At 52.7% G+C, this 12,326-nt stretch overlaps 1 protein-coding gene across 2 annotated transcripts in view; it reads left to right on the top strand.

Moving 5' to 3' along the window:
- LOC132825971 (collagen alpha-1(V) chain-like) overlaps positions 1-12,326 on the top strand; it is a 499,923-nt gene that overhangs the window by 277,028 nt on the left and 210,569 nt on the right. The window lies entirely within an intron of this gene.

The raw sequence follows: 12,326 nt of genomic DNA, 5'->3' as shown, positions 1-12,326 counted from the left end.
GGGGACTGACGTACTGGGGCACTTGAGATACTGGGGCATTGAGATACCGGGACAGTGTGATACTGGGGCACTGTGATACTGGGACACTGTAATACTGGGGCAGTGTGATACTGAGGCACTGTGATCCTGGGGCACTGAGGTACTGGGGTATTGAGATACTGGGAGACTGAGAAACTGGGACACTGTGATACTGGGACAGTGAGATACTGGGGCAGTGAGATACTGGGACACTGAGATACTGGAGCACTGAGATACTGGGACACTGATATACTGGGGCACTGTGATACAGGGGCATTGAGATACCGGGTCAGTGTAATACCGGGTCAGTGTGATACTGGGGCAGTGTGATCCTGGGGCAGTGAGATATTGGGGCAATGAGATATTGGGACACTGAGATACAGGGGCATTGAGATACCGGGGCATTGAGATACCGGGTCAGTGTAATACCGGGTCAGTGTGATCCTGGGGCAGTGAGATACTGGTGCAGTGTCATAGTGGGCCAATGAGATACTGGGTAACTAAGATACTGGTGCAGTGTGATAATTGGACACTGAGGTATTTGGGCATTGAGATACTGGGTCAGTGTGATACTGGGGCAGTGAGATACTGGGGCAATGGGATACTGGGGCAGTGTGATGCTGGGGCAGTGTGATGCTGGGGCAATGGGATACTGGGGCAGTGTGATACTGGTGCACTGTGATGCTGGGGCAATGAGATACTGGGGCAGTGTGATACTGGGGCAGTGTGATACTGGGCCTCTGAGGTACTGGGCCACTGAGATATTGATGCAGTGTGATCCTGGGGCACTGAGGTACTGCGGCATTGAGATACTGGGGCACTTGAGATATTGCGGCATTGAGATACCGGGCCAGTGTAATACCGGGGCAGTGTGATACTGGGGCACTGAGATTCTGGAACAGTGAGATACTGGGGCACTGAGATACTGGGGCAGTGAGATACTGGGACACTGACGTACTGGGGCACTTGAGATACTGGGGCATTGAGATACCGGGACAGTGTAATACCGGGGCAGTGTGATCCTGGGGCAGTGAGATACTGGTGCAGTGTCATACTGGGCCTCTGAGATACTGGGTCACTGAGATACTGGTGCAGTGTGTTCCTGGGGCACTAAGGTACTGGGGCATTGTGATACTGGAGCACTTGAGATACTGGGGCAGTGTGATACCAGGACAGTGTAATACCGGGGCAGTGTGATACTGGAGCACTGAGATTCTGGAACAGTGAGATACTGGGGCACTGAGATACTGGGGCACTGAGATACAGGGGCATTGAGATACCGGGTCAGTGTAATACCGGGTCAGTGTGATACTGGGGCAGTGTGATCCTGGGGCAGCGAGATACTGGTGCAGTGTCATAGTGGGCCAATGAGATACTGGGTAACTGAGATACTGGTGCAGTGTGATAATTGGACACTGAGGTATTTGGGAATTGAGATACTGGGTCAGTGTGATACTGGGGCAGTATGATCCTGGGGCACTGAGGTACTGGGGCATTGAGATACTGGGGCATTGAGATGCCGGGATAGTGTAATACCGGGGCAGTGTGATATTGGGGCACTGAGATACTGGGACAATGACATACTGGAGCACTGAGATACTGGGACACTGATATACTGGGGCATTGAGATGCCGGGACAGTGTAATACCGGGGCAGTGTGATATTGGGGCACTGAGATTCTGGAACAGTGAGATACTGGGGCACTGAGACACTGATGCAGTATGATCCTGGGTCACTGAAGTACTGGGGCATTGAGATACTGGGGCATTGAGATACCGGGACAGTGTAATACCGGGGCAGTGTGATCCTGGGGCAGTGAGATACTGGTGCAGTGTCATACTGGGCCTCTGAGATACTGGGTTACTGAGATACTGGTGCAGTGTGTTCCTGGGGCACTAAGGTACTGGGGCACTGTGATACTGGAGCACTTGAGATACTGGGGCAGTGTGATACCAGGACAGTGTAATACCGGGGCAGTGTGATACTGGAGCACTGAGATTCTGGAACAGTGAGATACTGGGGCACTGAGATACTGGGGCACTGAGATACAGGGGCATTGAGATACCGGGTCAGTGTAATACCGGGTCAGTGTGATACTGGGGCAGTGTGATCCTGGGGCAGCGAGATACTGGTGCAGTGTCATAGTGGGCCAATGAGATACTGGGTAACTAAGATACTGGTGCAGTGTGATAATTGGACACTGAGGTATTTGGGCATTGAGATACTGGGTCAGTGTGATACTGGGGCAGTGAGATACTGGGGCTGTGTGATGCTGGGGCAGTGTGATGCTGGGGCAATGGGATACTGGGGCAGTGTGATACTGGTGCACTGTGATGCTGGGGCAATGAGATACTGGGGCAGTGTGATACTGGGGCAGTGTGATACTGGGCCTCTGAGGTACTGGGCCACTGAGATATTGATGCAGTGTGATCCTGGGGCACTGAGGTACTGCGGCATTGAGATACTGGGGCACTTGAGATATTGCGGCATTGAGATACCGGGCCAGTGTAATACCGGGGCAGTGTGATACTGGGGCACTGAGATTCTGGAACAGTGAGATACTGGGGCACTGAGATACTGGGGCAGTGAGATACTGGGACACTGACGTACTGGGGCACTTGAGATACTGGGGCATTGAGATACCGGGACAGTGTAATACTGGGTCACTGAGATCCTGGGTCACTGAGATACTGGTGCAGTGTGATACTTGGGCACTGAGGTGTTGGGGCATTGAGATTCTGGGTCAGTGTGATACTGGGGCAATGAGATACTGGGACACTGAGATACTAGGACAGTGCGATACTGGGGCATTGTGGTACTGGGGCACTGTGATGCTGGGGCCGTGAGGTACTGGGGCTGTAAGATACTGGGACACTGTGATACTGGGGCAATGAGATAATGGGGCTGTGAGATACTGGAGCAATGAAATACTGTGGCAGTGAGATACTGGGACACTGTGATACTGGGGCAGTGAGATACTGGGGCAATCAGACACAGGGGCAGTGAGATACTGTGGCAATGAGATCCTGTGGAAATGTGATACTGGGCCACTGAGATACTGGAGCAGTGTGATACTGGGCCACTGAGATACTGGGGCATTGAGATACTGAGGCATTGAAATACCAGGACAGTGTAATACCGGGGCAATGTGATACTGGGGCACTGAGATGCTGGGCCACTGAGATACTGGTGCAGTGTCATACTGAGCCAATGAGATACAGGGTCACTGAGATACTGGTGCAGAGTGATACTGGGCCACTGAGATACTGGTGCAGTATCATCCTGGGGCACTGAGGTACTGGGGCATTGAGATACTGAGGCATTGAGATGCTGGGACAGTGTAATACCGGGGCAGTGTGATATTGGGGCACTGAGATACTGGGGCACTGAGATACTGGGGCAATGACATACTGGGGCATTGAGATGCTGGGACATTGTAATACCGGGGCAGTGTGATATTGGGGCACTGAGATACTGGTGCAGTATGATCCTGGGTCACTGAAGTACTGGGGCATTGAGATACCGGGACAGTGTAATATCGGGGCAGTGTGATCCTGGGGCAGTGAGATTCTGGTGCAGTGTCATACTGGGCCTCTGAGATACTGGGTCACTGAGATACTGGTGCAGTGTGTTCCTGGGGCACTAAGGTACTGGGGCACTGAGATACTGGGGCACTTGAGATACTGGGGCAGTGTGATACCAGGACAGTGTAATACCGGGGCAGTGTGATAGTGGGGCACTGAGATTCTGGAACAGTGAGATACTGGGGCAGTGAAATACTGGGGCACTGAGATACTGGGGCACTGAGATACCGGGTCAGTGTAATACTGGGTCAGTGTGATACTGGGGCAGTGTGATCCTGGGGCAGTGAGATACTGGTGCAGTGTCATAGTGGGCCAATGAGATACTGGGTAACTGAGATACTGGTGCAGTGTGATAATTGGACACTGAGGTATTTGGGCATTGAGATACTGGGTCAGTGTGATACCGGGGCAGTGTGATAGTGGGGCACTGAGATTCTGGAACAGTGAGATACTGGGGCAGTGAAATACTGGGGCACTGAGATACTGGGGCACTGAGATACCGGGTCAGTGTAATACTGGGTCAGTGTGATACTGGGGCAGTGTGATCCTGGGGCAGTGAGATACTGGTGCAGTGTCATAGTGGGCCAATGAGATACTGGGTAACTGAGATACTGGTGCAGTGTGATAATTGGACACTGAGGTATTTGGGCATAGAGATACTGGGTCAGTGTGATACTGGGGCAGTGTGATACTTGGGCACTGAGGTATTGGGCCACTGAGATACCGCGGCAGTGTGATACTGGGGCAGTGAGATACTGGGGCTGTGTGATGCTGGGGCAGTGTGATACTGGTGCACTGTGATGCTGGGGCAATGGGATACTGGGGCAGTGTGATACTCGGCCAGTGTGATACTGATGCACTGTGATGCTGGGACAATGGGATACTGGGGCAGTGTGATACTGGGGCAGTGTGATCCTGGGGCACTGAGAAACTGGGACCATGAGAGAACAGTGCAGTGTGATACTGGGCCTCTGAGGTATTGGGCCACTGAGATATTGATGCAGTGTGATCCTGGGGCACTGAGGTACTGCGGCATTGAGATACTGGGGCACTTGAGATATTGGGGCATTGAGATACCGGGCCAGTGTAACACCGGGGCAGTGAGATACTGGGGCACTGAGATACTGGGGCACTGAGATACTGGGGCACTGAGATACTGGGGCAGTGAGATACTGGGGCAGTGAGATATTGGGGCAGTGAGATACTGGGGCACTGAGATACTGGGGCACTGAGATACTGGGGCACTGAGATACTGGGGCAGTGAGATACTGGGGCACTGAGATACCGGGGCAGTGAGATACTGGGGCACTGAGATACTGGGGCACTGAGATACTGGGACAGTGCGATACTGGGGCATTGACATACTGGAGCACTGAGATCCTGGGGCAGTGAGATACTGGGACAGTGAGATACTGGGGCACTGAGATACTGGGGCAGTGAGATACCGGGACAGTGTAATACTGGGTCACTGAGATCCTGGGGCAGTGAGATACTGGTGTAGTGTGATACTGGGGCAGTGTGATACTTGGGCACTGAGGTGTTGGGGCATTGAGATTCTGGGTCAGTGTGATACTGGGGAAGTGTGATACTGGGGCAGTGAGATACTGGGACACTGAGATACTGGGACAGTGCGATACTGGGGCATTGTGGTACTGGGACACTGTGATGCTGGGGCTGTGAGGTACTGGGGCTGTGTGATACTGGGACACTGTGATACTGGGGCAATGAGATAATGGGGCTGTGAGATACTGGAGCAATGAAATACTGGGGCAGTGAGATACTGGGACACTGTGATACTGGGACACTGAGATACTGGGGCAATCTGACACAGGAGTAGTGAGATACTGTGGCAATGAGATCCTGTGGCAATGTGATACTGGGCCACTGAGATACTGGAGCAGTGTGATACTGAGGCACTGAGGTACTGGGGCATTGAGATACTGGGAGACTGAGAAACTGGGGCGCTAAGATACTGGGGCACTGAGATACTGGGACATTGAGACACTGGGACACGGAGATACCGGGACAATGCAATACTAGGGCAGTGAGATACTAGGGCAGTGTGGTACTGGGGCAGTGTGGTATTGGGACAGTGTGGTACTGGTACAGTATGATACTGGGGCTTTGAGATACTGGGGCAATGTGATACTGGGGCAGTGTGATATTGGGACACTGAGATCCTGGGACAGTGCGATAGCGGGGCATTGGGGTACTGGGGCAGTGTGATCCTGGGGCAGTGAGATACTGGTGCAGTGTCATAGTGGGCCAATGAGATACTGGGTAACTGAGATACTGGTGCAGTGTGATAATTGGACACTGAGGTATTTGGGCATTGAGATACTGGGTCAGTGTGATACCGGGGCAGTGTGATAGTGGGGCACTGAGATTCTGGAACAGTGAGATACTGGGGCAGTGAAATACTGGGGCACTGAGATACTGGGGCACTGAGATACCGGGTCAGTGTAATACTGGGTCAGTGTGATACTGGGGCAGTGTGATCCTGGGGCAGTGAGATACTGGTGCAGTGTCATAGTGGGCCAATGAGATACTGGGTAACTGAGATACTGGTGCAGTGTGATAATTGGACACTGAGGTATTTGGGCATTGAGATACTGGGTCAGTGTGATACTGGGGCAGTGTGATACTTGGGCACTGAGGTATTGGGCCACTGAGATACCGCGGCAGTGTGATACTGGGGCAGTGAGATACTGGGGCTGTGTGATGCTGGGGCAGTGTGATACTGGTGCACTGTGATGCTGGGGCAATGGGATACTGGGGCAGTGTGATACTCGGCCAGTGTGATACTGATGCACTGTGATGCTGGGACAATGGGATACTGGGGCAGTGTGATACTGGGGCAGTGTGATCCTGGGGCACTGAGAAACTGGGACCATGAGAGAACAGTGCAGTGTGATACTGGGCCTCTGAGGTATTGGGCCACTGAGATATTGATGCAGTGTGATCCTGGGGCACTGAGGTACTGCGGCATTGAGATACTGGGGCACTTGAGATATTGGGGCATTGAGATACCGGGCCAGTGTAACACCGGGGCAGTGTGATACTGGGGCACTGAGATACTGGGGCACTGAGATACTGGGGCAGTGAGATACTGGGGCACTGAGATACTGGGGCACTGAGATACTGGGGCACTGAGATACTGGGGCACTGAGATACTGGGGCACTGAGATACTGGGGCAGTGAGATACTGGGGCACTGAGATACTGGGGCACTGAGATACTGGGGCAGTGAGATACTGGGGCACTGAGATACTGGGGCACTGAGATACTGGGGCAGTGAGATACTGGGGCAGTGAGATACTGGGGCAGTGAGATACTGGGGCACTGAGATACTGGGGCACTGAGATACTGGGGCACTGAGATACTGGGGCAGTGAGATACTGGGGCACTGAGATACCGGGGCAGTGAGATACTGGGGCACTGAGATACTGGGGCACTGAGATACTGGGACAGTGCGATACTGGGGCATTGACATACTGGAGCACTGAGATCCTGGGGCAGTGAGATACTGGGACAGTGAGATACTGGGGCACTGAGATACTGGGGCAGTGAGATACCGGGACAGTGTAATACTGGGTCACTGAGATCCTGGGGCAGTGAGATACTGGTGTAGTGTGATACTGGGGCAGTGTGATACTTGGGCACTGAGGTGTTGGGGCATTGAGATTCTGGGTCAGTGTGATACTGGGGAAGTGTGATACTGGGGCAGTGAGATACTGGGACACTGAGATACTGGGACAGTGCGATACTGGGGCATTGTGGTACTGGGACACTGTGATGCTGGGGCTGTGAGGTACTGGGGCTGTGTGATACTGGGACACTGTGATACTGGGGCAATGAGATAATGGGGCTGTGAGATACTGGAGCAATGAAATACTGGGGCAGTGAGATACTGGGACACTGTGATACTGGGACACTGAGATACTGGGGCAATCTGACACAGGAGTAGTGAGATACTGTGGCAATGAGATCCTGTGGCAATGTGATACTGGGCCACTGAGATACTGGAGCAGTGTGATACTGAGGCACTGAGGTACTGGGGCATTGAGATACTGGGAGACTGAGAAACTGGGGCGCTAAGATACTGGGGCACTGAGATACTGGGACATTGAGACACTGGGACACGGAGATACCGGGACAATGCAATACTAGGGCAGTGAGATACTAGGGCAGTGTGGTACTGGGGCAGTGTGGTATTGGGACAGTGTGGTACTGGTACAGTATGATACTGGGGCTTTGAGATACTGGGGCAATGTGATACTGGGGCAGTGTGATATTGGGACACTGAGATCCTGGGACAGTGCGATAGCGGGGCATTGGGGTACTGGGGAAGTGTGATACTGGGACACTATGATGCTGGGGCTGTGCGATACTGTGACAATGAGACACTGGGGCACTAAGATACTGGGGCACCGAGATACTGGTGCAGTGTGATACTGGCCCACTGAGATACTGGGGCATTGAGATACTGAGGCATTGAGATACCAGGACAGTGTAATACCAGGGCAATGTGATACTGGGGCAGTGAGATGCTGGGCCACTGAGATACTGGTGCAGTGTCATACTGAGCCAATGAGATACAGGGTCACTGAGATACTGGTGCAGTGTGATAGCTGAGCGCTGTGACCTTGGGGCACTGAGGATTTGGGACATTGTGATACTGGGGCTGTGAGATACTGGGGCACTGAGAAACTGGGGCAGTGTGATACTGGGACTGTGGGATACTGGGGCATTGTGATACTGGGTCACTGTGATGCTGCTGCTGTGAGATACTGGGACACTGTGATACTGGGGCAGTGAGAAAATGGGACTGTGAGATACTGGGGCAGTGTGATATTGGGGTAGTTTGGTATTGGGGCAGTGTGATACTGGGGCATTGTGATACTGGGACACTGTGATACTGGGGCAATGAGATAATGGCTGAAAATGTGTTGCTGGTCAAAGCACAGCAGGCCAGGCAGCATCTCATGAATAGAGAATTCGACGTCGAATTCTCTATTCCTGAGATGCTGCCTGGCCTGCTGTGCTTTGACCAGCAACACATTTTCGGCTGTGATCTCCAGCATCTGCAGACCTCATTTTTTACAATGAGATAATGGGGCTGTGAGATACTGGAGCAATGAAATACTGGGGCAGTGAGATACTGGGACACTGTGATACTGGGCCACTGAGATACTGGGGCACTAAGAAACAGGGCACTGAGATACTAGGGCACTGAGATACTGGGGCAGTGAGATACTGGCGCACTGAGATACTGTGCCAAAGAGATCCTTTGGCAGTGTGATACTGGGGCACTGAGATACTGGAGTTGTGTGATACTGAGGCACTGAGGTACTGGGGTAGTGAGATACTGGGAGACTGAGATACTGGGACACTGAGATACTGGGACACTGAGACACTGGGACACTGAGATACTGGGACACTGAGACACTGGGACACTGAGATACTGGGACACTGAGATACTGGGACACTGAGACACTGGGACACTGAGACACTGGGACACTGAGATACTGGGACACTGAGACACTGGGACACTGAGATACTGGGACACTGAGATACTGGGACACTGAGACACTGGGACACTGAGATACTGGGACACTGAGACACTGAGACACTGAGACACTGGGACACTGAGATACTGGGACACTGAGACACTGGGACACTGAGATACTGGGGCACTGAGATACTGGGACACTGAGACACTGGGACACTGAGATACTGGGGCATTGAGATACTGGGACACTGAGATACTGGGACACTGAGATACTGGGACAGTGCGATACTGGGGCAGTGAGATACTGGGGCAGTGTGATCCTGGGTTACTGAGATACTGGTGCACTGAGATACTGGGGCACTGAGATACTGGTGCAGTGTGATACTGAGGCATTGAGATACCGGGACAGTGTAATACCGGGGCAGTATGATACTGGGGCAGTGTGATCCTGGGTTACTGAGATACTGGTGCAGTGTGATACTTGGGCGCTGTGACCTTGGGGCACTGAGGATTTGGGACATTGTGATACTGGGGCTGTGAGATGCTGGGGCACTAAGATACTGGGATACTGAGACACTGGGATACTGTGACACTGAGATAATGAGGCTGTGAGATACTGGGACAGTGTGGTACTGGGGCAGTTTGGTATTGGGGCAGTGTGATACTGGGGCAGTGAGATACTGGGGCACTGACATACTGGGACACTGAGACACTGCGGCAGTGTGATACTGGGACAGTGCGATACTGGGGCATTGTGGTACTGGGGTATTGTGATACTGGTGCATTGAGATACTGGGACACTGTGATATGGGGCAATGAAATACTGGGGCAATCAGACACAGGAGCAGTGAGATACTGGGGCACTGAGATACTGGGGCACTAAGAAACAGGGCACGAAGATACTTGGGTATTGAGATCCTGTGGCAGTGAGATAGTGGCGCACTGAGATATTGTGGCAATGAGATGCTGTAGCAGTGTGATACTTGGGCGCTGTGACCTTGGGGCACTGAGGTATTGGGGCAGTGTGATACTGAGGTACTGAGATACTGGGGCACTGAGATACTGGGACAGTGCGATACTGGGGCAGTGTGATACTGGGCCACTGAGATACTGGGGCACTGAGATACCGGGACAGTGTGATATTGGTGCCGTGTGAGCCTGGGTCAGTGAGATACGGGCGCAGTGTCATACTGGGCCAATGAGATACAGGGTCACTGAGATACTGGTGCACTGTGATACTTGTGCACTGTGAACTTGGGGCATTGAGGATTCAGATACTAAGATACTGGGACAGTGCGATACTGGGGCATTGTGGTACTGGGGCATTGTGATACTGGGGCACTTGTGATATGGGGCAATGAGATAATGGGATTGTGAGACACTGGAGCAATGAAATACTGGGGCAGTGAGATACTGGAAACTGTGATACTGGGCCACTGAGATACTGGGGCACTAAGATACTGGGGCACTGAGATACTGGGGCAGTGAGATACTGGCGCACTGAGATACTGTGGCAATGAGATCCTGTGGCTGTGTGATACTGGGGCACTGAGATACTGGAGCAGTGTGATACTGAGGCACTGTGATCCTGGGGCACTGAGGTACAGGGGCATTGAGATATTGGGAGACTGAGAAACTGGGGCGCTAAAATACTGGGACAGTGTGATACTGGTGCAGTGTGATACTGGGCCACTGAGATATTGGTGCAGTGTGATACTGGGGCACTGTGATACTGGGGCAGTGCGATACTGTGACAGTGTGACACTGGGGCAGTGCGATACTGGGGCAGAGTGATACTAGAGCCCTGAGATACTGGTGCAGTGAGATACTGGGCCACTGAGATACTGGTGCAGTGTGTTCCTGGGGCACTGAGGTACTGGGGCATTGAGATACTGAGGCATTGAGATACCGGGACAGTGTAATACTGGGGCAGTGTGATATTGGTGCAGTGTGAGCCTGGGTCAGTGAGATACTGGTGCAGTGTCATACTGGGCCAATGAGATACTGGGGCACTGAGATACTGGGACAGTGCAATACTGGGGCATTGTGGTTCTGGGGCATTGTGATACTGGGGCACTGTGATACTGGGGCACTGTGATGCTGGGACACTGTGATATGGGGCAATGAGATAATGGGATTGTGAGACACTGGAGCAATGAAATACTGGGGCAGTGAGATACTGAGACACTGTGATACTGGGCCACTGAGATACTGGGGCAATCAGACACAGGAGCAGTGAGATACTAGGGCACTAAGAAACAGGGCACTAAGATACTGGGGCAGTGAGATACTGGGGCAGTGAGATACTGTGGCAGTGAGATACTGGCGCATTGAGATACTGGAGCAGTGTGATACTGAGGCACTGTGATCCTGAGGTACTGGGGCATTGAGATACTGGGAGACTGAAAAACTGGGGCGCTAAGATACTGGGACAGTTCGATACTGGGGCAGTGTGATACTAGGGCACTGAGATACCGGGACAATGTGATACTGGGGCAGTGAGATACTGGGGCACTATGATACTGGGGCACTATGATACTGGAGCAGTGTGATACTGAGGCACTGTGATCCTGGGGCACTGATTTACTGGGGCACTAAGATACTGGGACAGTGTGATACTAGGGCACTGAGATACTGGGGCAGTGTGTTCCTGGGGCACTGAGGTACTGGGGCATTGAGATACTGAGGCATTGAGATACCGGGACAGTGTAATACTGGGGCAGTGTGATATTGGTGCAGTGTGAGCCTGGGTCAGTGAGATACTGGTGCAGTGTCATACTGGGCCAATGAGCTGCCTCACAGCGCCAGGGACCTGGGTTCAATTCCTGCCTCAGGCGACTGTCTGTGTGGAGTTTGCACACTCTCCCCGTGTCTGCGTGGGTTTCCTCCGGTTGCTCCGGTTTCCTCCCACAGTCCAAAGATGTGCGGGTCAGGTGAATTGGCCATGCTAAATTGCCCGTAGTGTTAGGTAAGGGGTAAATGTAGGGGTATGGGTGGGTTGCGCTTCGGCGGGTCGGTGTGGACTTGTTGGGCCGAAGGGCCTGTTTCCACACTGTAAGTAATCTAACCGGGGCAGTGTGATACTGGGTCAGTGTGATACCGGGACAGTGTGATACTGGGGCAGTGAGATACTGGGGCACTGTGATACTGTGACAGTCAGACACTGGGGTAGTGTGATACTGGGGCAGTGTGATACTGGGGCACTGTGATACT

The sequence above is a fragment of the Hemiscyllium ocellatum genome, chromosome 21 (genome assembly GCF_020745735.1).
Source record: "Hemiscyllium ocellatum isolate sHemOce1 chromosome 21, sHemOce1.pat.X.cur, whole genome shotgun sequence".
In the NCBI taxonomy this organism is placed as follows: Eukaryota; Metazoa; Chordata; class Chondrichthyes; order Orectolobiformes; family Hemiscylliidae; genus Hemiscyllium; species Hemiscyllium ocellatum.
Note: the sequence above shows the minus strand (reverse complement) of the source record. Positions and strands in the feature narration are given on the sequence as shown.